A 27,992-nucleotide genomic window follows, 5' to 3' on the forward strand; every position below is an offset into this window, starting at 1 on the left:
AGTGTCTTCTGCTTTAGGCAGCAGCAACAACAAAATCTATGAACGCTGAACAGTTGTCAGTGATGTGATTGGGGAACAGAAAAGACCAATTCCTGACAGCCTTATTGGCATTTTATGAGTCCTTATGCTTTTGAACTGTGGTGTTGGAGAAGACTCTTGAGAGTCCCTTGGACTGCAAGGAGATCCAACCAGTCCATTCTAAAGGAGATCAGCCCTGGGATTTCTTTGGAGGGAATGATGCTAAAGCTGAAACTCCAGTACTTTGGCTGCCTCATGTGAAGAGTTGACTCATTGGAAAAGACTCTGATGCTGGGAGGGATTGGGGGCAGGAGGAGAAGGGGACAACAGAGGATGAGATGGCTGGATGGCATCACTGACTCTATGGACGTGAGTCTGAGTAAACTCCGGGAGTTGGTGATGGACAGGGAGGCCTGGTGTGTTGCGATTCATGGGGTCGCAAAGAGTCCAACACGACTGAGTGACTGAACTGAACTGAACTGAGGTTAACATTCACAATTAATTTGCAGTTTAAGTTCTACCACGGCATTTTCTCTGACTATGGGATCAATAAAACTTTCTTAATTTTTTGGTCTATTTTTAATTGTTCATTTTCTTTATTTTATTGACATTTGCATAGTGTTCTGGGGTTTTATTTTCACTTTAACCTTTTTATCCCTAACACTTCTGTGCTGTGTGTGATTGTGCTCTTCTGATATTAGACTGGAGAGCACTCATTTCCATTTGGTCTCACTGGGCCCCCCAGGAAGGGGCTGAAGTTCCCCTGATAGCTATCCCAGAGTGCTTTCCTGCCATGTGGGCTTCTCTCCAGCTGGTCAGTCTTTGCCTCTGTTCTGTCTCTTCTCACATCCGCTGCTTTCTTCGTCTCTTTCTCACTAATCATGGCATTTACAAACCCAGCTTCTATTGATTTACTATTGAACCATAATTGCTTTACAATGTTACATTAGTTTCTGCTATACAACTAAGTGAATCAGCTGTAAGTATACATCTACCAGGGCTTCCCGGGTGCCGCTAGTGGTAAAGAACCCACCTGTCAATGCAGGAGACCTGAGAGACACAGGTTTGATCCCTGCATGGGGAAGATTCCCCAGAAGAGGAAATGGCAACCCACTCCAGTATTCTTGCCTGGAGAATCACATGGACAGAGGAGCTTGGCAGGCTACAGTTCCTGGGGTCTCAAAGAGTTGGACATGACTGAAGCGACTTAGCACATACATATATCCCCTAGGTATAAATATATCCCTTCCCTCTTGAGCCTCCCTCCTATGCTCCCACTCCTTTAGGTCATCAAAGCACTGAGCTGAGTTCCTTGTGCTATACAGAAGCTTCCCACTAGCTATCTATTTCACACATGGTAGTGAATGTAAGTCAATGCTACTCTTCCAATTCATCCCTCCCTCCCTGTCCCCCTCTGTGTCCACACGTCCATTCTCTACATCTGCAGCTCTTCCTGGAACTAGGTGATTTTTCCAGTTGCAGTGCTTAGACTCTGAAGTTAAACAGTCAGGGTTTGGGTTGGGGCTCGGCCATGTCTAGTTAGGTGACCTCAGACTAATTAGTTAACTGCTCTAAATCCTTAACTGCTCAGCGTCCTTACCTCTGAAAGTGAAAAGTGAAGGTGTTAGTCTCTCAGCCGTGTCTGACTCTTTTTGACCCCACTGACTGTAGGCTGCCAGGCTCCTCCATCCATGGAATCCTCCAGGCAAGAATCTGGAGTGGGTAACCATTCCCTTCTCCAGGGGATCGTCCCGGCCCAGGAATCGAACTCTGGTCTCCAGCATTGCAGGCAGATTCTTTACTGTCTGAAGCACCAGGGAAGCCCCACATATTGGGGACTACTGTTTAGCATTCCCTTGAACTTAATTATCCCTTGATTCCCTTCACAAGTGTCAGTATTGCCAACTTTTAAAAGTTTGGGGATTTTGAAAGAGAATATGGACAAACTTTATCTTGAGAAAACATTCCATCCTGCCTGTCTTTCAGAGATGTTGTGAAGATTTATTTCCACTCTTATCTCATATTATATTATTAGGCAAAGGGACCATTTTGTAATGAATGAAAATACAGTTGTTCCTTGTTGGTTAAATGTTCTTTGCTAAAGAAAAGCTTTTTAATGATTTGAAAGCCATCACAGTGGTGTGGTATACATCAGGCTTTCAAAGTGTACTGTTCAAATGACTCTTTTCTTTAAATTTTAATGAAGTTTAGGCTAAACCTTCAACAAAGGAGTCATCATTTTTAAAGAAATGATTGTATTGACGTTGGTGAAATTTTTTATGGAAGTTTGTAAAGAAAACTTTCTTTTTTTAAACAAGAAAGCGGTACAGAGGTAATTTATTTAACTACCCTTGGCATTTTTAGTGAGTGATCTCCAAATGTGTTTCAAATCCCCCGGCTATTTCACATCCAGGCCGGCTCCCTCAGTTGTATGGAAACAGATGCCATGTGGCAGCAGTTGTTTTTAGAACTAAATGAGCACTGGAACAAAGAGTCCTTGTAGGTCTGGGTCACTTGCCATGGTCATGTAAACATGACCAAAAGTTGATTAGCATTAGATTATGACCCTTCTGATGAGGTTCTTAAAAGGAGACATAAGAGCAAACCAATAGAGGGAATACTCTTAACGGCACATAAAGCGCTGAAGATGGTGCTCTCACAGTACAGTCAAAATAAGCAGGCTGAGTTTTAATGGAAGGGAAGATGTTTTTAAGAACTTATTTCTTTCATGTTTACTTTCTGTTTATCCTGTTTTCCCCTTAGCTTCCTCTCTGTTGATGTAACTCACTTCATCTTCTCTCTTAAGAGAGATGTCACATCCTTTGAACCTAAGGAAGTGTCAGTTTACTTTTATCTATTAACAACGCAATCTTTAGTTAGATGGAAATAGCAAAAAGTTATTTTCGTTTTGTCAGTTTTGAACGCCCATCACAAAGCAGGTATTCGGATAAACAAGTTGATGTACAATCACTTAGAAAAGTAAGTTGCCTACTTTATTAGATAATATTTAGTTTGCTGCATGGGGCTTCCCTGGTGGCTCAGATGGCAAAGAATCAGCCTGCAATGAAGGAGACTTGGGTTCGATCCTGGAGTTGGGAAGATCCCCTGGAGAAGGGAAAGACTACCCAGTCCAGTATTCTGACCTGGAGAATCCCATGGACAGAGAAGCCTGGCGGGCTACAGTCCAAGGAGTCACAAAGAGTCAGACACGACTGAGCGAGTAACATTTTCACTCTTTGCAGTCTGCTGTGTACCTCTTATAACTGTTTTATAAGATCACTGATCTCATCACTCATTCAATTTTGTACACCAGTCCTGTAACGTAGGTTCTAGTATGCCTCCCATTTACAGTGAGACATCTGAGACAGAGAAGTTAACATCTAACCGATCTGGGTTCTAAGGCCTTGATCTGTGCCTCTTTTTTGGCCGTGCTGCCTCTCTGTTGCGTGGGCAGGCTGCTCTAACTGCGGTGGGCAGACTTAGTTGGCCCTTGGCATGTGGGTCGCCTGACACACCCTTCTCCTTCCCAGCCTGGGAAGGTGGATTCTCATCCACTGAACGCCCAGGGAAGTCCCTTGATCAGTACTCTTGATACTCTGCTCTTCTGTCTCTCTCTCATAGAGTTTTAAACGAGTATGATTCAGATAGTATTCCTGTTATTGGTTTTTACCTGTTACAATTGTGTTTTCTTTGCCAAGTCAATCATAGAGTCTTAGTGTTACTCGACGTGCAGTAGGTGCTTGTTGGTGGTACCACAGATTTAGAGCACTACATTTTATTGTGAAGGCTGCACTTTAAATAGAAAGGTTGATAACAAGGCAGGTAACTAATATTATAAAAAGCTAATATTAAAAAAAAAAGGTCTGGGAATCATGGGATTGATTGACATTAAAGCACACTTTTTATTTTAAAGACTTGGGAAAATGTGACGTGTTTAGTATTTGAAGGATTATTATGTATAAGAGGGCTTCCCAGGTGGCTCAGTGGTAAAAAACCCGTCTGCTAATGCAGGTGATATGGATTTGAGCCTTGGGTTGGGAAGATCCCCTGGAGTAGGAAGAACGGCAGCCCACTCCAGTATTTTTGCCTGGGAAATCCCATGGACAGAGGAACCTGGTGGGCTACACAGTCCATAGGGTCACAAAGAGTTGGACAGGACTGAGCATCTGAGCACGCATTTATGTATAAGAAACAGTTGACAGGTGTGGTGTATAGGACAAAGATCCTATATTCGTGGAGGGACAATTTCAGCTCTACACAAGGAGAGAACTTTCTGTGTCATCTGATAGAACAGGCCTCTTGTGAGGTAATGGCTCTGCCCATTATTAGAAATCTCCAGTCATTTGCTTCCATGTGATCTGGAAGGGGCCTTCAAGAAGAGAGCTCTCAGAGCAGACTCAGGTTCAGAGAGCTGAAGTGACTTTCTCAAGGTTGGATGACTGATAGTTGTGCACAGCTGGTTTAGAATTCAGGGCTCTCCACCCTCAGGGTTCGTTGGGAGTAAGCAGGGGGCAAGGGCTATAGAGATGGCTGGACTTCATGCTGGACAGTGTGCATACTCTGTCTCATCGCACACAGCAAGAGCTAAGGGACCTTCTTCAAGATTGCTGTTGAAGAGACTATTTCGTGGTGTGTCCATGTGGGTAGGGGCTAAGGAGATGGTGGAGCCTGAAATTTCCTTAGGCGTGAAGACTGGCTTCTTCCATCATCGAATCCCCAAGGCTAACATGGGGCCAGACACAGAAGGGAAAGACAGTAAATATTTGTCAAATGAATGAATGAATAGGTCTTCTTGAAGGAGTGAGTGATATTTGTAGACTCTAATTTTTAGAAAGGTGTTATTTCAAGTTTTAGCCTAGAGAGCACAATTTCCTAATTTCCTCCCATGGTGTTGGATTATAATATACCCATAAATATGTATATCCTTCTTTGACATCTATACATTATGACTCAGACTATTTTTATACCAACAATAAGCCTTACAAACATGATTCTCACTTATGTTGATCATTGCAGTATTTCCACATAATTACTAGATGCCTGAAAGTAATGTCGATGAAAGTATTTTAATGTCTATGTTGATGAAAATATTTTCTTGTACTCTAAAGTGATACCACAGGCTTCCCTTGTAGCTCAGTTGGGAAAGAATCTGCCTGCAATGCAGGAGGCCTGCGTTTGATTCCTGGGTCGGGAAGATCCCCTGGAGAAGGAAATGGCAACCCACTCCAGTATTCTTGCCTGGAGAATGCCATGGACAGAGGAGCCTGGGGGCTACAGTCCATAGGGTCACAAGAGTCAGACACGACGGAGCAACTACACCACCACCACCACCAAAGTGATACCACGTTAATGCAATTGGGGTGGCTATGGTTTTGCTTTTAAAATCGATTCATATACAGTTTAGGTTAGACTTTATATTATGATTCTGATGATTTTTACATTTTTTGAAATTTGTATTTGTTTTTCTATAAAAGACACCAGGCCTTTAGAAATGAAATAGCATTGTTTCTGTGGGTGTATCATGTTAATCTTTTCCTTGAGTGATACACATCTTTTTCAAGAGTATAACACAAATACTTTTTCACATTTTCATGAGCTCCCTTAAGCCACAGTCCTGGGAGGTAAGAACACATTGGTCCTTTTGTAGCTAGACTAAAATGTTTAGAAATACAGTGTGGGTGGGAGAACTGTTCCTTTGTCTCCACCTTCGTTAGTACCCTTCCATGAACCTGTCAGATAGGTTTACTGAGATCTCCACCTTCACTAGTAACCTTCCATACATCTTTTAAATGGACTTTCTGAAGTAAACCATTGAGCATGTCCTTGAGTATCCTGGCAGCTCAGGAGCTCTGAGAACCTGGGCTTGGTTGCATAATCAGACCATGGGTGTCCAGATCAGTTTCACAAGAGAGCCTGTTGTTGTGTGACTAGACACCACTAAAAGGCCGGGAAGGTTCCCTCGTCGTTGAGAGAACTGTGTGCCTGGAGATCCAGGCAGGGTACTGTGTTCAGTTGCTGGGCCTGGCATTACCACCTGCCCCTTGTCCAGCACTGATCCATGACTCAGGAGGAACATGGTGCTTGGGACCAGAAACCTGCAACCTGTACCGCAGGCCACACTCCCCCCTGATTCTCCATTTTCAGAACTGCCCTTAGACATTCATTCATTCATTTAGCAAATAGTTATCCAAAGCTTAGGGGCTTCCCTGGTGGCTGAGACAGTAAAGAATCTGCCTGTAGTGCAAGAGAGCTGGGTTAGATCCCCAGGTCAGGAAGATCCCCTGGAGAAGGGAATGGCAACCCACTCCATTCTCCATGCCGGGAGAATTCCATGGACAGAGGAGCCTGGCGGGCTACAGTCCATGGGGGTGCAAAGAATCAGACACGACTGAGCGATTGACCCTATCGAAAAAGCTTACTGTATGTATCAGACACTGCTAGATTCTGGATATTTATAGTGGCGAGTAAAAGGAACTGGTCACTGATACTGTATTTTGAAAAAGTTTAAAAGCCTCCAGGAACAGGTCCCCATCTTTGAAGTATGTGGTCTTGGAATAGGGTTCTTGAAATATGAAAAACAATGAATTGCCTCCCAGCTAGGTCCAGAAACTATGCTATCACAAGAGCTCAAGTGATAGGAAAGAGAAGGAGTAAACATACTCTTAAGGGGCCAGGCCATTCAGGATTCCATAGACAGAAATCCTCTGGCATGGCTTCCACTGCTTTTCTGTGCAAACGTGCACCCCGTACCAGTATTTCTGTGACCACAATATGGTGACCAGGCAGAGCTGCTTATTCCTGCCCCTAAACACCAGTGTTTCAAGAAGCTTGTTCCCTGGGAAGACTTAGCCTCAGGGACCACAGGGATGGCCAGTGGAAGACGTCCATCCTAATGGGAGGCCCGGCCTGCATCCTGGACGGTTGATCTTCACGGCGCCCCCGCTGCACTGAAGTTGCCAGTGAATGGCCGCAGTGCTACACAGCCTCCCGTTCTTGGGCTTGTTGTAAATCTGCATTTCAGCGATATGTTCCATATACAAGGTCTTTCCCAGGTTCCAGCTAGCTGGTGGTGAGTGGATGCTGTCTCTCTCACTGTGATCTTGGGAGCAGCAGCTGTAGCTGCATGGACTTGAACTTCTAGACCACATCTCTCTGGGGAGATGCTGCGTGAAGACAGGCGAGGGTTGCCCAAGGTTTGAAAGAGCTGCCTCGGGCCCACCGGCCATCCAGCTCCACAGAGGCTTCAAAGGTGTGCAGACCACATAGGAGACACATTCACACCGCCAGCCTGGCTGCTCCACCGAGGCCCTTTTTGGAGAAGGGCTGTGGGGTTTATTTGGACTTCAGTGGACTTGACGTGGCTGAAGGCTCTTTAGTTCCATGCTCATTTAGATTAGCCCTGTCTCTGATCTCCATTTGTGGTGCAGAATGGAACCCTGAACCCTGTAAGAGACCAGATCCTGTCTCACAGAGGCACTGAAATAGAGGCCTAATATGGGAAAACAAATTACCAGCAATAAAAATGTTAAAAAAAAAAAAAAAAGACCCAAACCATCATCAGTGTCTGAATCAAGCTTGCTCCTTGGGAAGAAAAGCTATGACAAACCTAGACAGCATATTAAAAAGTAGAGACATCACTTTGCCAACAAAGGTCCCTCTAGTCAAAGCTATGGTTTCTCTAGTCATGTACAGATGTGAGAGTTGAGCCATAAAGAAGGCCGAGTGCCAAAGAATTGATGCTTTCGAATTGTGGTGTTAGAGTTCCTTGTCAGCAAGAAGATCCAACCAGTCATTCCTAAAGGAAATCAATCCTGAATATTCATTGGAAGGACTGATGCTGAAGCTGAAGCTCTAGTACTTTGGCCACCTGATGTGAAGAGCTGACTCACTGGAAAAGACCCTGATGGTTGGGAAAGATTGAGGGCAGGAGGAGAAGGGGATGACAGAGGATGAGATGATTGGATGGCATCACTGACTTGATGGACATGAGTTTGAGCAAGCTCCAGGAGATGGTGAAGGACAGGGAAACCTGGCGTGCTGCAGTCCATGGGGTCTCAAAGAGTAGACACGACTTAGCGATTGAACAATGACAATAATCAAGTAACGATATCCTGTTATCCTGTGGTCTTCTGACTGAAGCAGCAGAATTGTGAAGGGGTCAGTGTCTTGGAAGCTCTGTCCTCACCAGCCGAGCAGAGTCTTTCTAAGGAGTTTGATGTTCCATATCTCCCAGGAAGTCAGAATCTTTGGTACCCTTTTAAGAAATTAGAAATAGTTAAAAGCCACGGTGCTCAAACATTCCAGAAAATTTTAGAGATGTTTGCCGTCCTGTTCCTTATGAGTGATACAAGCCTCCTGCAGCCTTAAATCACTCTGACAAAGCCCAAGTGATGTGCACAGAAAAAGGGGTGCTTTGTCCACGACTCCTGGCCTTGTTGATGACTCTGGAATCTTGCCTTGCATTCAGCCTGAAATGCTCTAAAAATTAAACATATCATTATGCTTTTCAGATTTTGGCTCCATTAGACAATTTAAAATATCAACTGCTTATTTTTTTTTTAATATTAAACTAATTTTAAGTTTACCTTGAACATTAATGAAATATTAAAACTTCCAGGTGGCTCTAGGGGTAAAGAACCCGCCTGCCGATGCAGGAGATGGAAGAGACACAGATTTGATCCCTGAGTCTGGAAGATCCCCTGGAGAAGGAAATGGCAACCCGCTCCAGTATTCTTGCCTGGAGAGTCCCATGGACAGAGGGGCCTGATATGGGCTACAGTCCATAGGATTGCAAAGAATCAGACATGACTGAGTACTGAGCACACACAGGAAAGCCTATTTGTTATTCTACAGGTTTAAAAAATTTAAGCTGTTTATAATATAGGTAAAAAAAATGAATGATTATTCATTTCTAAAACTTCTTTGGTCTGTCTGGTAACCCACAATAAGGAGTCATGAGCACTTAGCAAGTACTTTTTAGTTTATAGCTTGCTTCATTATCTCATTTAACCCAGGAAGTAGTTCTTCCCGTCAGTGCATGAAGAGGTGAAGCTCAGAGAACTTAATTTTGTAAATTTATATAGTTAATGGGTAGGATAATTAATATTTAAAGTCTGTGATTTTTCCAGGAGGATGAATAGCATATTACAGTTTTATGAGCGCAGGTGCAGTAATCAACATTTTAAATAGGATTTAGTTCAATCCAGACATTTTTAGTGAATCCTCATTACTTTACAAGTGGAGAGAAGGATATGTAGACCCGTGTACCAGCTATCAATGATTAGAGTGATTGCTCATTGTCAATTTTCGTGTAGTCATTAGGTTAATTATCTTTAATGGAAGAAAGAGGATTTTGCAATTTTGATTGCCCTCCACATTGTGACAGGTCTCCAGTAACAATTTAATTTCCAACAAAAACATTGTTAAAAAAGAGATTTTTCAGTTCAGTCGTCTATGCCTTAAATATTGTGTGGTCTCTGGACCCAGTGCTTTTAAACTTTGCATGCAGGCAAAGATGGGTTTATACTTATGGAAGACAAATTACAGTCTAGTCAGCAACGCATCAGAAGAAAGACCTTCCTGTGGACAACAGGCAGATGGAGTGCTAGGCAGTCAGAGATTATTTCCCTGTTTGGTTTTGCTTATTGTTACAGAGACTAGCTGAGAGGAGATCTGAAGGCTTGTGGATGGTCCTGGCATTTAGGCTGTGTTTGCTTATCAGGGTTTATGAAGGATCAGACAGCTGTATAGGATAGTTTCAGAAGTTTCTTGTAAGCTGCCTCCACTATGGGATTCAAGGCAGAAGATGGTGTTTAAATCTTGGAGAGAAGCAGATTATCATCAAGAAGTTGTTAAACAGCATCTTAGAGTGGAAGGTGTGGCCTTTAGATAACTCGACCCTTGACATCAGAGCTTGATTAGACCTCCTTCCAGCAAGAGTGAGTGATACCTTCCAGTGACCTGGACCCTGGACATGACCTAATGATGCTGTCTGTCTGGATCAGTTGGTAGGCTGTCTAGTCTCTGCGATTGGGGTGCTTTTGCACATTTCACTAATGCTTTGTGATAATCTGCGTGTGTATGTGCATGCTAAGTGGCTTCTGTCACATCTGAGTCTTTGCAGCCCTGATGGACTAAAGCCTGCCAGGATCCTCTGCCCATGGGATTCTCCAAGCAAGAATACTGGAATGGGTTGTCATTTCCTTCTCCAGAGGGTCTTCCTGAGCCAGGGATTGAACCGGTGTCTCTTACATCTCCTGCATTGCCAGGCACCACCTCGGAAGCCCTTGTAATAATCTAGCACAACCCTGTTTGGTATGAGTGTCTGACGGTGGGTAGTTAATGCGATAGTAAGCAGAAGTCATATAGACCTGCTGCTAATATTTCAGGTGGAAAGAGTCACAGTATAGCATGTGTTGTCCGTATGTATGTTCTATGTAGCTCATGTTTATGAGAGTTGAGTATTTGGCCTCTGTGGTCTGGCTTCTGCACAAACCTTGGCCATTTTCTCTCTCAGAATCCCAACATTGATTTTTCATAGTTGCTCAACAGTAGTGTTATAACTTCCCTGTTTGTTAACCTCCTAAAGTGAGAAAGGCTGATGGACAAAGCGGCAAATCCTTCTCCCTTTGCAGACCTTTATAAGAATCCAGGGTGTTTTGTTTTGTTTTTGTACAGATGAGGCATTGTTCCTATGACTCTGTTCTAGGCTTGGGCGGAAGCATGCCCACCAGCAAGGATTGACATGGCTACTCAAAACGATTACTGAGGAGCTTCTAAAAAATTTTGACCCCAGGGTTAACACCGTATGATCAAGATACATACTTCCTGGGATAGATTGTAAAGAATATTTTTTCAGGCTTTTAGATTCATCAATGCCTTTACTGCTCACAGCGTCTAGAATTAGCTGAGGCAGTGAAATGTACTGTGTATGTGTGCAAAGACATATGTACAAGATATTTATTGCACACTGAAATAAGGAAAGATGGGAAACAACCCAAACGTGCAAATTAGAGGCTGAAATGAATGGTGAAATTTGTCACACAGTAGAATGTTACACAATAATGAAAAAGAGTGATTCATTGAGCTCTCTCTGTAACAGTATACACTAGGGTATCCTTGGCGGTCCAATGGCTGGGACTCTGCCTTTCCAATGCCGGGGACACAGGTTCAATTCCTAGGTGCAGAATGGGGATCCCATATGCCACGTGGCACAGCCAAAAAAAAAAAAAGAATTAAAAAATACTAAACTCCCAAGTTTTATTCAGTGGGAAAAGCCAGCTGTGGAAAAGCATGTGTATTTAAAATGCCACAGTCTACATATGTGCACACACACATACATTTAAGCCTCAGAAGACTACATATTTGTTGTGTATGCAGAAAAGTTCTCTGAAGAGGTACCAGAAGCCTACAAATATTTCCATCAGGAAGGAAACTTACAAATTACTTATTTAAAAAATTTTACATGCTATATGGAAGCCCTTTCTGATAGCTTCATATCAGATGCATTTGACAAGAGTGATGGGCTTAGAGTGTGCTCGCTCAGTCACTCAGTTGGGTCTGACTCTAGGACCCCATGGACTGTAACCTGCTAGGCCCCTCTGTCCATGGGATTTCCCAGGCAAGAATACTGGAGAGGGTGGCCATTCCCTTCTCCAGAGGATCTTCCCAACCCAGGGATCAAACCCGAGGCTCTTGCCTCTCCTGAATTGGCAGGAGGGTTCTTTACCATTGCGCCAGATGGGTTTAGTAGGAAGCCCAAGTTGGACACCGCTAGAGTGCCAAGGAAACCAAGGTGCATATCAGACCGTCTATAGTAGGAGGGAAGGAAGGGATGGATGAGAGATGATGTGGGGGAAAACCAGACAACAATGGCCAAAGGGAGAGGAGAAGGGACAGGAGGAAATGAACTTAGAACTGATGAATTTGGGAGGATGGTATATAAATGATGCTTTTATTGAAGGATAGAAAATAAGAAGACAGGCAGGTTTGTGGGGAGTGAAAAGGAGACAGTGTAAATTGGACACTGTGAATTTGAAATAATGGTAAGGTATCCTGGTGATTCTTAGGAGGCTATTGAGAGAGATGCTTTAAAAAACTGTTAAAATAACATGAAGTACTTTTTGGGGGCTATCATTTTCATGGCTCTTTTTCTAGCATATTCAGATATCTTCTGTATTCCTTACGTATGACTGTGGTGTAATGGAAATTTTAGATTTTAGAAATGTTTCAGTTTTGTGGTGACCAGTACAAATAAGATAATGACTTTGTTTTGACAGTTTCCATTGCCTACGTGTTCTGTACAAAGCAATTTATGGTAACAAACCAAAAGAGCGTGTGCCCAGGGAATGAGGCTAATGCATTGTTCCAATCCCTAGTACAGTCTAAAAATATTAAATGAAGGGTAAAACTTTTAATGTGTCCATTAACTAATACTCGCTGCTAATTTTCAGTGGAAGTGTGTGTGACAGCCTACATAAATAATTTCTGAAATCACTGTGATCCTTGTTATTGCCATTAATACTGATATTAATGGTTTGTTAATAAACAAAAAACCTTTCAGTTTCCTATGGACAGTGTAATACCTCAAGCACAGTGCTCTCCATGATTGTCTTTGTTGCTGTTGTTCAGTCGCTGTGTTGTGTCCAACTCTTTGCAACCCCGTGGACTGCAGCACGCCAGGCTCCCCTGTCCTTCACTGTCTCCGGGAGTTTGCCCAGATTCATGTCCGTTGAGTTGGTGGACATAAATCTTATCTGTCTAACCATCTCATCCTCTGATGCCCCCTTCTCCTTTTACCTTCAATCTTTCCCAGCACCAGGATCTTTTCCAATGAGTTGGTTCTTTGAATCCGGTGGCCAAAGTATTGGAGCTTCAACTTCAACATCAGTCCTTCCAATGAATATTCAGGGTTGATTTCCTTTACGATTTCCTTGTTCTTGTCACTATCTTGCTCTCCAAAGATATCTGGTTTGCAGAGATCTGTCTATATTAGTAAATGAAGTTATTATTTTACCAGCACCTTTCCGTGCTCATCTTTAAAGAATGTACAAGTATATACAGGATTGAGATATAAATGAAATATCCCTGATTATTTTTTAAGGGGAGAAAAAGGTAGCAGTTTGTACAGCCTTTTCGTCATTTCTTCTCGGATAATGCCAGTAAATTGTTTGATGTTCCTTCATTCTCTAGGAGATGGCTAGGAAAGCAGACTGAATTTAGTTTCAAATCCTACATGTGCATTGTGACCTTGGGCAGGTTGCAGACCTCTTTGGGTCTTAGGGTCCTCAAGTGTAAAATGGTTTGCTCCCTTTGAGCTCTGTGGATGAAATTGATACAATATAATATGTGATGTAATATTATATATGCTGGGCGTCCCAGGTGGCACAGTGGGAAAGAATCTGCCTGCCAGTGCAGGAGATGAGGGTTCTCTCTCTGGGTCAGGAAGATCCCCTTGAGAAAGAAATGGTAACCCACTCGAGTATTCTTGCCTGGAGAGTCCCGAGGACAGAGGCACTTGGTAGGCTACAGTCCATGGGGTCACAAAGAGCTGGACATGACTGAGCTCACACACATGGTATATGCTGTATGACAGATGAAATGATATATGATGAGATATATCTTAGTACACGTGTGTTCTGGCGTGTTATAACCGCTCCGTAAATGGTAATTCTTAGCATTTTGGACTTTAAACTGATTTTCATTCCAAGTGTGAAAGCCGGAGTCATCTGAACTGCTCTCTCATTATCACTCTCACAGCCGGTCACCACGTCCCATTAATGCTGCCTCTGGAAAGCTGTTAAACCCTTCACCATCTCTGCTGCCTGTTCTGGACTCTTCCTCTCCATAGCAGCCCACCGCCACCCTGAGCTCAGACCCTGGCTTGTCTTGCCTACGGTTTCAGAAGAGTCTTCTTCCCTGTCTCCTGCCCACCCGGCTGACCTGCTACATTGCTGCCAGAGTTCTCTTTCTAAAATAAAGGGTTTGCTCCCTTCCTTGCTTACAGCCCTTTGGTAGCGCTCGGTCACTCTGGGGCTCAAAGCCAGACTCCTGAGCATGGCTGAAGGCTTTTCATACCTACCCTTGGCTCCCCTTTGTGGTTCCACCTGTGGTTGGCCATCACGCTACTTGGACAGTGGCTCTCACCTTGACCGTCTTCAGCTGTGTGGCTTGTGTGTCCCTTTATTGGCAGTAACCCTCCCTCTCCATAGAAATGCGCTCAAAATCTTAACTTGAAAAAAAAAGGCACTTAATGGGACAATTGGGGAAATTTTGGCCATTGACTGAGTATAAAATGATAGTAAGGGATTATTACATTTTTTAGGTGTGAAAAAAATCTTATTTTCATCCTTAAATGCTTGAATATTGGCTCCTGATGCATCAGTCTTGGTTAGCTGCCAAAGCTTCACTGAATTCCAGTTGCACCCTGGGTGCTGAGAGCATAGATAAGGGTCCAGATCTTGAAGAATCTTGAAGTCCAGTCATGTGGTCTAGAAGATGGCAGGAACTGACTGTACTAAAATCATGTTTACTTACCCGTGTTCCTCATTATTCTATGAGCTCCTTGAGAATGGAGTATTTCATTTCTTTGTCTCCAGGGCTGCAATATTGCTTGGCATAAAATAGACACTCTTTATATTTTCTAGTGACTGAGTGAGTAATTTGATTGATGGATTCAAATAGGGTAAGTTTTTAAACGATCATAATAGATAGCCTTTAGCACTTTCCTCATAATGTCATAGCTCATCTAATCCGTTATCTTTGGCCATTGCTTAAGACATTAATACACTCTGTGCTACACTTGCTTTCGATCTTTATTTTTTATTATTTATTTATGTTGCTTGTGTGTGTGTTTGACTTTTAAAATACACTTGTACAACAGACATGAAGTGGGTGGAGTCAGGAAACAGTCAAGTGTTATTCTCTGAGTGGAGAAAAGTGCCATAAAGGTAGAGAGTGAAAGTGGAGACCTTAGATAAGGTGATCAGGGAAGTTCAGTTCAGTTCAGTTCAATAGCTCAGTTGTGTCTGACTCTTTGTGACTCCATGGACTGTAGCATGCCAGGCTTCCCTGTCCATCACCAACTCCTGGATCTTGCTTAAACTCATGTCCATCAAGTCGGTGATGCCATGCAACCATCTCGTTCCCTTCTCCTTCTGCCTTTAATCTTTGCCAGCGTCAGGGTCTTTTCCAATAAGTCCATTCTACACATCAGGTGGCCAGAGTATTGGAGTTTCGGCTTTAGCATTTGTCCTTCCAATGAATATTCAGGACTGATTTCCCTTAGGATGGACTGGTTGGATTTCCTTACAATCCAAGGGACTCTAAAGGGTCTTCTCCTACACCACAGTTCAAAAGCATCAATCCTTTGGTGCTCATCTTTGTAGTCCAACTTTCACATCCATACATGACTACTGGATGTAGCTTTTACTAGACAGACCTTTGTCAGCAAAGTAATGTCTCTGCTTTTTAATATGCTATCTAAGTTTGTCATAGCTTTCCTTCCAAGGAGCAAGTGTCTTTTAATTGCATGGCTGCAGTCACCATCTGCAGTGATTTTGGAGCCCCCCAAAATAAAGTCTGTCACCGTTTCCATTGTTTCCTCATCTATTTGCTATGAAGTGATTGGACTGGATGCCATGATCTTCATTTTTTGAATGTTGAGTTTTAAGCGAGCTTTTTAACTCTCCTCTTTCACTTTCTTCAAGATGCTCTTTAGTTTTTCTTCTCTTTCTGCCATAAGGGTGGTGTCATCTGCATATCTGAGGTTATTGATATTTCTCCTGGTAGTCTTGATTCTATCTTGTGCTTCATCCAGCCTGGCATTTCACATGATGTACTCTACATATAAGTTAAATAAGCAGTGTGACAATATACAGCCTTGATGTACTCCTATCCCAATTTGGAACCCGTCTGGTATTCCATGTCTGGTTCTGACTGTTGCTTCTTGACCTGCATACAGATTTCTCAGGTGGCAGGTTAGGTGGTCTGGTATTCCCATCTATTTCAGAATTTTCCACAGCTTGTTGTAATCTACACAGTCAAAGGCTTTGGGATAGTCAATAAAGCAGAAGTAGATGTTTTTCTGGAACTCTCTTACTTTTTCGATGATCCAACGGATGTTAGCAATTTGATCTCTGGTTCCTCTGCCTTTTCTAAATTCAGCTTGAATATCTGGAAGTTCACTGTTCACGTACTGTTGAAGCCTGACTTGGAGAATTTTGAACATTACTTTACTAGCGTGTGAGATGAGTGCAATTCTGTGATAGTTTGAACATTCTTTGGCATTGCCTTTCTTGGGGATTGGAATGAAAATGGACCTTTTCCAGTCCTGTGGCCACTGCTGAGTTTTCCAAATTTGCTGGCATATTGAGTGCAGCACTTTCACAGCATCATCTTTCAGGATTTGAAATAGCTCAACTGGAATTCCATCACCTCCACTAACTTTGTACATAGTGATGCTTCCTAAGGCCCACTTGACTTCCAAGATGTCTGGCTCTAGGTGAACCCAGGCACCTAGAAGCCAGGTGAACTCAGGAAGTTACTCACCTCTCTTTTTCAGACACTTGGGTATTGGACGCATGGGGAACCTGCACACACTAAGCAAACTATTCAGAACTGCACAGCTGGTGGGTGTGGCCTGCCTTTCGGGTCTGAATTCTTTTAATTCCCTTCGGTAGTTGTGAAATAGGTTTGCTTTGTACTGGCAGTGTAAATATTAATTGACTTTGGTCTCCTCTTAGAATGATGATCAGTGATTTTTAGATTTTTTAGAAACCAATTTTGGTGAACCAAGTATATTTTAGGTACTATTATTTAGTTATAGCTTAATTATTTTGAAAATTTTTATAGGAAATTTTTTTTGTTATTGCTAATCTGAAACTTTCTTCATCTTAAGCCTTTTGTTTTCTGTTGACATAATTGTTTTGTCAACAGTTGGTTTCTTAGAGTTGATATCTCTGTTTATAGCACAAGAGATTTCACTTTCAGCAGCTGAGAAACAGGCTCTACTTGTTTGGCTTAACAAGAAAAAGAGGTTGTGATATGAAGCTGGACATTCTAACTGTACACTCTGGCTCTCCTATTTAACAAGTTAAATAGGAGATTTTAAACAAGTTAAATTTATTTTTACCTATCATGTCGGCCAGCTAAATATCTGGATGATTGAATGAGGTCATGTATGTGACCTTATTGACGGTAAGGCACTCTGAAAATGTAAGATGCTGCAGGAGGAATCATTCTGTCTGTTAACATGGAAGTGAAAGTCTTATCTGACTCTTTGTGACCCCATGGGCTATAGCCCTCCAAGCTTCTCTGTCCATGGGATTTCCCAGGCAAGAATACTGGAGTGGGTTACCATTCCCTTTTCCAGGGGATATTCCCAATCCAGGGATCAAACCTGTTCCGAGCCACCAGGGAAATCCCATTTATCAACATAAGAGCCTCCTATTTTTAAAACCTTTGTATTTTGTATTGGTGTAGAGCCAGTTAACAATGTTGTGATAGTTTCAGGTGAATAGTGGAGGGACTCAGCCATACATGCACGTGTATCCATTACCCTGTGAATTCCCCTCCCGTCCAGGCTGCCACATAACGTTGGGCAGAATTTCCATGTGAAGAGCCTCCTATTTTTAAGGAGCTTAATTATTAATCCCTTTGAAAAGAAGTTGTTTACATGCATGGATATTAGTTAAAATTATGAATATAATAAAATATACTAGGGGTGTCATTGATTTATCAGTTCATTATTACAGTATCAAAAGTTACAACTATATATTTATTTTGTGGGTGTGGTAAGCTAAATAATGAACCCTGAAGATGTTTACACCCTAATTCCTGTGACCTGTGAATATCACTTTCTATGGCAAAAGAGACTTGCCAGTTGTGATTATGTTAAGGATTCTGAGATGAGGTTATCCTGGATTATTGGAGTGGGCCCAGTTATCACCTGGGTCCCTGTAAGAGGAAGGCAAGAGGAATCAGAGAAGAAAACAGGTGAAACGATATGATACAAGGAAGGCACCATGAGCCAAGGAATGCAGGCAGCCTCTAGAAACTGAAACAAAACAAAGTAGATTCTTTCTACAGCCTCCAGAAGAAATGTAGCCCTCCAACACCTTTGACTTCAAACTCCTATCACAACTGTATGGGAATCCTTTGTTATAGCAGCAATAGGAAACGAATACAGTAGGGATTGCCTGACATTAATAACTGTACTTCCCAGGTGGCTCACTGGTAAAGAACCTGTCTGCCAATGCAGAAGATGCAGGAGACGTGGGTTCAAGTCCTGGGTCAGAAAGATTCCCTAGAGAAGGAAATGGCAACTGGATCCAGTATTCATGCCAGGAAGAACCCCATGGACAGAGGAGCCTGGCGGGCTACAGTCCAGGGGGTCGCAAAAGAATTGAATGTGACTTGATAGCTAAACAACCGCATTAGTAATTATAGGTCATTTGAGTTATAAGAGACTGTTAATACTAACTTGGATACAAACGTTCTTTGTCTTCAAAGAAACAGTGGTTTGTCATTATACAACTAATTTATGTGTGTAAATGATATGGTAGGAAATCCCAGAAAGGAACACTTTTATAGCTTTCCTTAATAGCCTCCATGAAGCCTTCGCCACATCTTATTTTCCAGGGATAGCAGGTCAGGGAAGCACAGCTTCAGAGGTACTGACTTTACAGCTTCACTGTGTCCCCTCTTTGACTCTCTAGTGAACCAAATGCTTCTAGGAAGTGACAGAACGATTGCCCTGAAGCAAAGCCTTAAAGACACGACATTCCCATAAAGACGTTAAATGCACTGCTTTCTTTTACAGTTTTTGTATGGATTCTAAGACTATGTGAATTATGTAATGTTGAGGTCATTGCTCCTTTGAAAAATATTTAGATTCTGACAGCTTACAAGTCTCTATTTTGTAGTGTTAATATTTTATTGTTTTTCAAGAAAATTTTGATTTTCGAGTATTTTAGATTTTTTAATATAAGTGAAGGGAAACTTTGATTTTTAGAATGTGAGATCCTGTGGAAATACTAGATATGTAGAGAGAATGTTGGTACTGATAGGATTGAAGTCTGTGGTTCTTTTTTCAGGGGAACAGGTACCAGAGTTTATGTTATTTATATTTGACATTCTAAGGCAATTTAAAGAATCCAACTGTAGGTTATAAGGCAAATCAAATTAGCATGGAAAATGACATTGTTATGAAGCCATGATTCCCTGTATCAAGTTTTGTGATCTACAGGTTTAATCTTAAGCAGAATCATTGAAACTTAACAATTATATGGGAGGAGGATTTACATAGCTCTCTGCAGCATATTTTATCCCACCCCATCTCCATCAGTAATCAGAAGTCTTGCTTCATTAGATTCTGTGGACATTTTGGGTCATTTGAGCAAGGGAACCACATTACTCATCTAATTTGAGTTTGGTATGGGAGAAAGAGGGCTTCCCTGGTGGCACAGTGGTAAAGAATCTGCCTGCAATGCAGGAGACCCAAGTTCGATCCCTGGGTTGAGACGACTCCCCTGGAGGAAGACATGGCAACCCACGCCAATATTCTTGCCTGGAGAATCCCCATGGACAGAAGAGCCTGGTGGGCTGCAGTGCATGGGGTCGCACAGAGTCAGACGTGACTGAAGCAACCAGGCAGCAGCAGCAAGGGAGAAGGAAGTGGGAGGTCAGACGCTGTATCCCGGTGGGTGTGGCCTGCAAGCTGAGATTTAAGACACCCACATCCCTTGCCTTCTCATTTCCTTAAAGAGTTTTGTTTGGGGTTCCTAAATGCTTGGTACATTTTTTTTTTAATTCAGACTCAGAATAACTGTGATGAACCCCCACATCCACATTGCCTCTCTCTTACTGCCATCTAGATGTTGCCACACTTGATTTATCTATTCTCTATTTTCTCTATTTTATCTGAAGTGCTTTAAAGCAAATCTTTCTCATCGTTGTATTGACCCCTCATTCTTTAGTAGGCATCCCTCAAAATTTAGTTGCCAGATTTTAACTCTGCCTGTTTTTCATCTTTCTTCTCAAACAAAACCTGGGTATGCAGAAGCTGTGAAAGAGAAGAAAGAGAATCTGCGTTGACCATAGTTACTTAGTTCGGTATTTTACAGTGAAGGAATATATTTTTTTTTAATTTGCTGTAACACTTTTTAAACCCCTCGTATAGAAAGTAGAGGGCTTCCCTAGCAGCTCAGCTGGTAAAGAATCTGCCTGCAATGCAGAAGACCCCAGTTCAATTCCCCGGTTGGGAAGATCCCTTGGAGTAGGATAGGCTACCCACTCCAGTATTCATGGCTTTCCCTGGTGGCTCATACGGTACAGAATCTGCCTGCAGTGCAGGAGACCTGGGTTCAGTCCCTGGGTTGGGAAGATCCCCTGGAGGAGGGCATGGCAACCTACTCTAGTATTCTTGCCTGGAGAATCCCCATGGACAGAGGAGTCTGGCAGGCTGTAGTCTGTAGGGTCGCAGAGTTGGACATGGCTGAAGCAACTTAGCATAGCACAGCAGCACATCCATCAACACCTCAGAAAAACTACTTTTTAGATCAGTATTTGTCATCTTAGAAAACCAGTGGGGCTTGAGCAACTATGATAAAAGAGGGAAGCACTGACCTTAGAAGGCAAAGGCATCAGAGTTTATGTAGGATTTGCAAACTCAATGCCTCTAGGGACCAACAGGGTATGGAGTGGTCGGCTGAAGAAAATAGGTTTAAGCTGCTTGTTTTGTGATGAGCAAGGAACCTGTCTAATATGATAGATATTAATTTGTTGTTTCATAACACAGCGCTTCAGTGGTCAACAGAGGGCCAAACGAAAACCTCGGAGCCCCCCATTTGGTAACTAATGTTGTATCACGTGGGGTGCTAAAGGTGGTGGGCTGTTACATATGAGTGAGTGGGTAATCGTCGCTCAGTCATGTCCGACTCTTTGCAAGCCCATGGACGGTAGGTAGCCTGCCAGGCAAGAGTACTGGAGTGGGTTGCCATTTCCTTCTCCATGTTACATATGGGTCCCACACAAAGAAATACTACTAGGGGCAGAACTCTGAAAACTTGGGAGCACAGGGGTATGGGGAAAGGGGTATGACTCTTTCCCCATAAAGAGCCATAAAGCTTAAGATCATTTTCTTTACATTACTTAGACCAGATCCTTCCTTGACGAATGGGGAAATTGGTTGCTTCTCTTATCCTTCATGGTTGATTAATGGAGGTGCACCAGAATTACCTGTATAGCTTTGTCAATATACAGTAATATCTGAAATTATTCATGCCCCCCCAATAAGATTTTGATTCACCAAGTCTGATTTGGAGCGTGTTTTGGAAAAACTCTCGGCTTGATTCAAGTACGGACACATCATTAAAGACCTGTGCCTTTGGATGTAGCGGTCCCTGTTTACTCTCTGAAGTATGGGAGTATCTCTGCTCTCAAAATACCCACGTAGGATGCTTAGCTGTGTTGCAGTTTGGCACATTTAAATTGTCAAAGTGAATTATTTCATTCCATAAAAGGAGAATGGAAAAAAAGAGAACATACATAATTTAAGAGATGGATGTAGATTTTATGAGGAAGGATGGAAGAGGGATATTAAGATGGAGCTTTTGGCCACTTCATATATAGCAGACCTAGTGTTAGAAAGACATATCTCTATACCTGGTTCGGCTTTCACAAAGTCAAAGTATAGTCCCTGCTGCTGCTGCTGCTAAGTCGCTTCAGTCGTGTCCGACTCTGTGCGACCCCATAGACGGCAGCCTACCAGGCTCCCCCGTCCCTGGGATTCTCCAGGCAAGAACACTGGAGTGGGTTGCCATTTCCTTCTCCAGTGCATGGAAGTGAAAAGTGGAAGTGAAGTCACTCAGTCGTGTCCGACTCTTAGCAACCCCATGGACTACAGCCTAAATACAGGCAACAAACATTGTTATAGAGCAACTAGACTTTCTGTTTGTCCTGCTTTCCGAGAAGGGCTTCTCACTGCATTCGAATTTTTATTTCAATCAAGGCAATTCAGGATTAATCACTAAAGACATAACAGTAAGTACTTGCCAGAGGGCAGACATATCTATGTAGTAGACCTTTAGATTAGAAATAGAATTTTCTAACAGAAGAAGTTGTTGGACACTTAAAGTTACCAGAGAAGGTTCAGAAATTCCATCATTGCAGAATCAGAAATATTAATTAAAAGGACAAACCCACTACGTTTTTTTCCCTGCAACACACCACACACACACAAACACACACACACACACACACACGGTCTATCTTACACATATCCACCTGACATGTGTATTATACATATATATATGTGTATATATATGTGTGTGTATGTATAGATGTATGTATGTTTATATATGTATGTATATATATATATACACACATATATATACACTGGAGAAGGAAATGGCAACCCACTCCAGTACTCTTGCCTGGAAAATTCCATGGACAGAGGAGCCTGGTAGGCTACAGTCCATGGGGTTGCAAAGAGTCGGACACGACTGAGCGACTTCACTTGCTTTCTTTCTATAGTTCCTTTTGGAGAAGGAAATGGCAACCGACTCCGGTGTTCTTGCCTGGAGAATCCCATGGACAGAGGGGCCTGGTGAGCTGCAGTCTATGGGGTTGCAAAGAGTCGGACATGACTAAGCAACTAACACACACACATTCACCACCACCTAAACCTCATTCCCTCTCTCTCTCACACGCATGCTCTCTCTCTCTCACACACACACACACACACACTTTCTCTCACTCTCTCCTCTGCACTTCCCCCATCCCTGCAGTAGGAACCTTCTATCTTAATTAGTTGAGACATGATACCTACCATTCTGAACTCTTTCACTGCTGTCCTGGGATCTCATGCTCTTTGGTAAGCCTTTCACCATTATAATACTGCTTTGGGTAAGGTTAGACACAGTGCTGGAGAAGGCAACGGCACCCCACTCCAGTACTCTTGCCTAGAAAATCCCATGGATGGAGGAGCCTGGTAGGCTGCAGTCCATGGGGTCACTAAGAGTCGGACACGACTGAGAGACTTCCCTTTCACTTTCCACTTTTATGCATTGGAGAAGGCAATGGCAACCCACTCCAGTGTTCTTGCCTGGAGAATCCCAGGGACGGCGGAGCCTGGTGGGCTGCCGTCTATGGGGCCGCACAGAGTCGGACATGACTGATGTGACTTAGCAGCAGCAGCAGACACAGTGCAATTAAAGGAGGGGACCATTGTTTCCTGATTTGTTTGTTGGTATTTCCTAATGTCTTCTAAGGAATAGGTCATTATCTTTAACTCTATTTGAGTGGTTTCCTACTCAGTGACTATTTTGTTGGCAAAATGCCTCCATTTTTTTGACCCAAGTTCCTATTACTTTTGTCTATGACCACACTTACACAGTGCTAGTGGTAAAGAACGTGCTAGTTAATGGAGAAGACATAAGAGATGAGGGTTTGACCCTTGGGTCGGGAAGATCTCCTGGAGAAGGGGATGGCAACCCACTCCTGTATTCTTCCCTGGAGACTCCCATGGACAGAGGAGCCCAGCAGGCTACAGTCCACAGGGTCACAAAGAGTTGGACATGACTGAAGCAACTTAACACTCATATGTATATTGTCACAAGAAATATGTATATTATAGAAGAAAGCCGTGAATATGTACCTCATCTCATCTCTGGCTTCCTAACAGACACTGTGCTGAGGGCTTTGCTTGGATTGTCTCCCTAATCCACACCACACTCTGCAGCGCTGTGAGGAGCTGCTCCAGCCTCTCTTTGCAGATGCGAAACTGAGGCTCAGAGAGCCAGGAGGCGTTCCTAGCCACACACCTAAGGAAGGATGCTGTTGGTATTCATTCTAAGTCTGACTTCAGGGTTTAGACACTGAATCACTCTGTTGTTACATTTGTGGTTTCCAGTTGGGAATTTACAATAAAGTATCTTTAGAAATGGCAACCCACTCCTATATTCTTGCCTGGGAAATCCCATGGACAGAAGAGCCTGAAAGACTATAGTCCATGAAGTCACAAAGAGTCGGACACGACTGAACGCCTGAGTGACTGAGCATGCACGCATCTTTAGAATGTTGGCTCTCAAACTTGGCTGCACTTTGGAATCACTTGGGAGTTTAAAAAAATTACCACTGGTAGCTGGATCCCACCCTCTTATGTTCCGAGTTCATCAGCGTGGAGCATGGCCTTGACACTGGAATTTTTTAAAGTCTCCCAGGTGATTTTAAAGTACGGCCAAGTTTGAAAACTCCTGCTTTGAAACAGTGCAAAGTTTTAAGTTCCTGTTCTAATGTTAGTAAAAAAAAATTAAAGAATGTTTTTATGACTGAAATACTACATGTTAGCTTTAGAAACCACAGGCAAACCAAAACAAAATATTTAAATTGTCTACAGTTCTTTCACTGAAAGATGACCAATACAGTTATTTGTTTTTTCCTGTTCATGTATTTAAATTCTTAATGTTTCTCTTTGGTATAATTTTATATACTAATGCCAGGTTGTTTTGTATCTGTTTTTTATATTTACATGCTTTACTGGACTGAGAAATGAATGATCCCTTTACAACATAATCATGTTGTTGGATTAATCCTTATAGGCTAGTAACCATCAATGTGAAAGAGTATCTCTGTTTCTGCAGAGTTTGTGTTTTATTCAAGGTAGCACTTAAAAAACTAATTTAGGTATCTTTCCTTTTTAAAAAAAATTTATTGGATTGTAGTTGCTTTACAATGTTCTGTTAGTTCAGGTGTACAGCAAGGTGATTCAGTTATATCTATCTCTCTCTATATATATATTCATTCTTTTTCATATACTTTTCACACATAGGTTATCATAGAATTTTGAGAAGGGCTCCCTTGTGCTGTACAGTAGGTATTTGTTGGTTATGTATCTTATACATAGTAGTGTTAGATGTCTTTCCTTTGTACCCCAGGGATCGAACCCATGTCTCCTCATTGGCAGGTGAGTTCTTTACTGGTGAACCACCAGGGAAGCTGGGGATGCCTTAGAATAGGTAAAGTGCAAATCCCACAATAAAGGGAAAAAGTCCTCTACTTCCAGAAACATCCTAGCTTTGGCCTCCAGTAGGGCTTCCCCGATGACTTAGTGGGTAAAGAATCCACCTTCCAAAACAGGAGACACAGGTTCGATTCCTGGGTCAGAAAGATCCCCTGGAGAGGGAAATGGCAACCCACACCAGTATTCTTGCCTGGGAAATCCCGTGGACGGGAGGAGCCTGGTGGGCTGCAGTCCCTGGGGTCACAAAGAGTCAGGCGAGACTGAGTGAGCATCCACAAACGTGGTCTACCCTGGGAATGGCCTTGCCTCTGTCCTTCGATCTCCCCACCCTACTCCCTTGTCTGTTGTAATAAAAAGGCTTTCAGAGTAGAACTAAGTAATTCTCAGAGTTTGCTGCTTCTCAGATATTTTCCTAATAAAGCTTTGGATGAGGGACTACTGTAGTTTAATGGGGTTCGGTGACGATGCAGCCAGAGCCCATCAGTTAGCGGCTGTGACTGTCACGTCACATTCTTTTGCTCCTCTTCTCGGTGATGAGGAAGAATTTACGTTAAAGGTGGGGAGAAGACTTGTGCTTTGGCGAATGGATGAGCGATTAACCCACAGGGGAAAGGGGCAATCTGGGAGGTGTTACCGGTTTGCCTGGTGAACCAGTCTTGCCTTCTGTTCAGCCCAGCCAGTTCTGGGCTGCTCCCTGAGGTATTTTTGGTCCTGCAGCCGCAAAAGGAGATCTCTCTGCATTTCACGATTTATGGAGGATTTCCTTTTTCTGGATCAACATCTTAACTTGATTATCAGTAGATTTCTTAATCACAAGGCTTGTAAATCCCAATTATTTATAATGTCTGTATGGCTTTAAAAAGTCTTATATTTTAAGAATATATTATCTTTACTGGCTTATTATTGCCCATTTTAAAGTGCATTTTTTTTTAAAGGAGAATTTGAAAGTGTAAACATTTTTCTTTGTGAATGCATGAAGTACATGCATGATTTATGTTGCTGAAATCCTTCAGCATTGAGGCTTTAATGTAGTTCCAAAAACTGCAAGAAAAATTAGAAGCTATTTCTCCATCTTTCTTTACCCTCTTTATATAGAATTCGCAATGGCTTTTAAAGCCATTAAAGATAGTTAAAACCATCAGACATCCTGCTTTACTAAGAAATTAACATCAACAAAAACAAAATGAAAGAATAAGATAGCAAGCCTGGTTTATTTACCTGTATGATATGCATCTCACTCACTCTAAGGCCATAATGAAAGAGAAGGAATCCTTAAAGTGACATCATATCATATAGCAGAAAAATTAAGTCAAGCATACAGGAGGTGATACTTATTTAAATACCAGATTTACTCAGTCAGTCCCATTGACATGCAGATATTTCTGGAGTGTTGTGCCAGTCACTGGAGCCAGGGGTGTTTTATCATTTAATGGTACCTCTCTGCTGCACTCGATGAGCTGTCCTGGAAAAACATTTTGAAGCAATAAAGCATCCATTTGGCTTGTAAGTAATGAGGGAGGCATTGCTCTTTGCATTAACTATTTATTGAGGAAGAGGAGTGACCAATTGCTAATAAGCTTTATCCAGAGAGCCTAGTGGAAAACAGAAGAAAAGTGAGGTTCTGTTCAATTTCATGTGCAATTAACAAATACTCAGTGCTGAGTGGTTCGTGCTCCCCATCCACGTGACTTCTGGCCAGCTGTATTTAAGCACGAGTGCCTGTGCAGTGTACTAAAGTCCCCTTGGTCTGCGGAAGGATTGTCAGCCTTAACTAATGACGGTTGAGAGGAGGCAATAGGCAATGACCGGTGAGTAGCTACAGCTGTGCTGAGCTCTGTGGCTTTGAAGAAAGGACTTATTTCCTAAGATGAGCTGTAGTGATTGAGGCTTGCCACTCTACTCTTTTGGAGAAGTGCTCCGTGTTTGTTTGTTTTTAATATAATTATTACTTTTCCATAACTTGGGAAATCTGCTCTCTAATGCAATATGTAGATTATCACTCAACCAAATGGCTTTTAACCTGAGAAAATTTCTTGTTTGCTCTATAAATAAATATATAATTTATTATTCGGAATTAGTTTCCAGGTAGTAATGTGACATTTTGTTTTTCTTTCACAAATAAATAAATGGTCCCTTCTTTCCGTAAATGCTTTGGGTGTAGCAACTTCAAGATTACAACCTGAGTATTGTATTCACACATAAATAGTGTCTGCTTTCAAGTCATTTCAGAATCTTACCTCGAAGAATCTTACTTTTGGTACTATAACAGCATGAAGTTTTTATTCCTCTTGCTTTAAGATTCTTGGTGTAATGAATTTGCCTTCTTTAGTAACATGAGAAAAAAGATGAAAGTCACAATTATTTTCTTCTCTTAAAGCCAGCTAAAGGACTTGCATGCTAATTCCTCTTCCCTGCTCTCACTAAAAAGTAGTACAGTGGAGTTCTACACAATAGGAAGAAAAGTTCATCACAGAAATCATATTACAATAGGCCATGGGAAGGATGTGTAAACCCAACATTACTTAGAATAGTCTTGAAACTGTAATGAACCCATTATGAAATCATTTAATATTACTTTCCTTTGATTTTTGAATTTAAAAAATTTCCATATTGGAAAATGTATTAATTCTAAGCTTACTGTGAATTATTTTGAAGTATATTTTAAGTTAATTTTCAAGATATATTCCATGAAATCAGAATACTCTGCTCATTTGAGTTCATAGACTTGGGTAAAGGGCTGAAAAGCCTGATAAGTGAATAGCAATGAGATAAAAAACTAGAAAAGATTCGTCAGAATGTGTCTTTCCTAGAAACATTCTGTACCACAGTGAGAATTAAATCCATTTACATTATAGAGCATCATACTTTCTTCATCAAGGAAGTAAGGACTCAAAGGTTAGAAATAGAATCACCTTGCAAGATGTTAGGTCTTATAATAACCTCTCTTTGTTGC

General features: G+C 42.1%; 1 protein-coding gene across 4 annotated transcripts in view; it reads left to right on the plus strand.

The window, feature by feature from the left end:
* DGKH (diacylglycerol kinase eta) overlaps window positions 1-27,992 on the plus strand; it is a 220,572-nt gene that overhangs the window by 106,478 nt on the left and 86,102 nt on the right. Inside the window, exon 1 of one of the 4 annotated variants that reach the window (XM_055541976.1) lies at window positions 26,239-26,847. The exons of 2 other annotated variants lie outside the window; for them this stretch is intronic. The gene's annotated coding sequence lies outside the window, so the exon portion shown is untranslated. Of the gene's footprint in view, window positions 1-26,238; window positions 26,848-26,875; window positions 27,125-27,992 lie in introns of those variants that run through there. One more of the 4 variants, XM_055541977.1, reaches the window with a different exon arrangement.

This window comes from Bubalus kerabau, chromosome 12, assembly GCF_029407905.1.
Source record: "Bubalus kerabau isolate K-KA32 ecotype Philippines breed swamp buffalo chromosome 12, PCC_UOA_SB_1v2, whole genome shotgun sequence".
NCBI classification, from domain to species: Eukaryota; Metazoa; Chordata; class Mammalia; order Artiodactyla; family Bovidae; genus Bubalus; species Bubalus kerabau.